The sequence below is a fragment of the Micropterus dolomieu genome, linkage group LG17 (genome assembly GCF_021292245.1).
Source record: "Micropterus dolomieu isolate WLL.071019.BEF.003 ecotype Adirondacks linkage group LG17, ASM2129224v1, whole genome shotgun sequence".
Lineage (NCBI taxonomy): Eukaryota > Metazoa > Chordata > Actinopteri > Centrarchiformes > Centrarchidae > Micropterus > Micropterus dolomieu.
The window spans coordinates 38,369,417-38,371,920 of NC_060166.1; positions in this window are offsets into that span (position 1 = coordinate 38,369,417).

The following is a 2,504-nucleotide window of genomic DNA, read 5'->3' on the forward strand; positions in this document are numbered from 1 at the left end:
TTAAACCTGCGTCCTCTCCAGCAGCCAGCAGGGGGCGACTTAAACCTGCGTCCTCTCCAGCAGCCAGCAGGGGGCGACTTAAACCTGCGTCCTCTCTAGCAGCCAGCAGGGGGCGACTTAAACCTGCGTCCTCTCCAGTGGCCAGCAGGGGGCGACTTAAACCTGCGTCCTCTCCAGCAGCCAGCAGGGGGCGACTCCAGCGGCTGCAGAAAGAAGTGTGATTGTATAGAAGTCTCTGAGAAAATGTTTCTACTTGTCAGCTGATTTATTCCCTCAGTAAACACTTTCCTGATGAGTTTATGGTCTCAGTCGCTAGAAAGAACAACAACAACAACATTTGTAGACAGCAAGACAATAGTGTAACTAGTGCAAAGGATGCTGGAATAAATAAATGTTTTCGTGCAGTAATTATGTGATATTATTATGTAGGTGGATGTGTGGTGCATACAGTACGTACAATATGAAGAGCTCCTCGAATGCTAGTAAGTAGTAAGTATCCAGGTGGATGTTAGAGTCCGATTGCAATAACAAACAGATTCTTTAGTTAAATGAATCCCTCTCTGACTGAAGGTATATGGCAGAACTATTTCATTGATTGCAGTCCTACTTTACATTAATGCAGGAGGAAGTATAATCCAATGATGTAATACAAAATAGTCACGGGGTGCTTTGAGTACTTTTACTTTAGATTACTATACTTTTTCATTGCAGTACTTTTACTGGTAGTGGAGTATTTTTACAATACTTTGTCCACCGCTGCCCTATAACTTACTACTGGAGCCTGAAACCAAATTACGTGGTACTTTTGAGGAGATGTCTTTAAAAGTATTGTGAATTTTGCACTGGGTTTGGTTTGCAGGTACCTTGATAATAAAGGGATGGCAGAGTACATCTTCCTGATTATACTTACAGTTTTTACTTAAGTACTTTTACTTGTAACAGAATATTTCTACAGTGAGGTATTAGTACTTCATGCACCACTGCTAAGTCCCTATAACTTAAGTACTGGTGCTTTTGAGAAATTGTCTTAAACGTATGACTTTTGCACTGGCTTTGGTCTGTAGATACTTTATTAATAAAGGGCTGGCAGAGCTGTATGCATGACAATTATAACACACCTCCCCCCCCCCCCTCACCTGATCCGGTCTGCAGCAGCCCACCTGGCTCCTCAGCTGTTTCTCCAGCTGGAAACCGTGATGTTGCACTTCAGCTCGGCCTCCAGCTGCCCCACTTCCGCCCTCAGAGCCCGGTTCTCCCGCAGCAGTTCGGAGGACGTGTCCGGGTACAGCTGGGTCATTTTGACGGATATTCTCCCCCCGTGTCCTGCAGGATTTGCAGAAACGCTGCTGACCCGCATTTACCGAGGCGACGGTGGCCCGGACGGAGACCTCCTCCACAGTCTTTAAACATTTCTACTTTTCTTTCAGCTAAATTAAAGTGCTTTACTGTTGTTTTCGAAGCAGGAAGTGCAGCGGGTTTACAGGAGAAAAAGATTTGTAGTCCGGAAGTTGTAGTCCGTAAAGTTTTACTTGACGCATGCTCAGTTCTGCTCTGCTCGAGTTAATTGTTTTATTGATTGATTGATTGTCGGTGTTTTGGACTTCATTTGAACGTTTTCACTTTGTTTAATTAGTAAATAAATAAATTAGAGTGATTAATCAAACAAAAAATACATTATTAAACATTTGCCAAATAAATAAATAAATAGCGTGCAATAAATAAGACAACACGGTAAATAAATAAAAAATTATATTTTATAATAATTAAAAATAAATAAAAATTAATTTAACAAACAAATTATAATATTTGTAGAAAAATAAATAACAACAATAAATAACATATTTTTGCCTATATTTATTTTTCTTCTAATTGTTATTTCTGTATAGATTGATTTCTGTATATATTTTCCTCATGTATTTAAACATTTATTTATTTCCCTATCTTTTTATTTAGTTATATATTTGTATCTACACATTTAATTATAATTAAAGTATGAAATAAATATGTAAATAAATAAATACATGCGAGAATACATGAATGCATGTAAAAATTATTACAGAAAAAAAATCTCATTCCAGTTTACCAGAGATTATATTGAAATATAATAATGATAATCATCATCATCATCATCATCATCAGGACAGAGGCCGTACAACCAAGACATAAAATAAAGCTATTTAAATTACAGTTAAAATAAAAAAAGGATCATACAGCAGTAACAGTAATATATAAACACAGATAAAACAATCTGGAAATAGAACAAAGCACTAGAAATTAAAGTGCTTTTAAAAAATATATATGTTTTAAGAAGTGACTTGAAAGATGGTTTGTGATGTTTCACACTTAAAACTACCAAGGTGCTTCACAGGTTAAAATACAACAACAAGACACTACTTACACAGTAAAAGTACAACTGAATAAAACATATTTGAACAACCGTTGCAACGTGTTTTTCAAATGAAAGTTCACAGTCAAATAATACACCCAGGTTTCTGGCTGCGGTT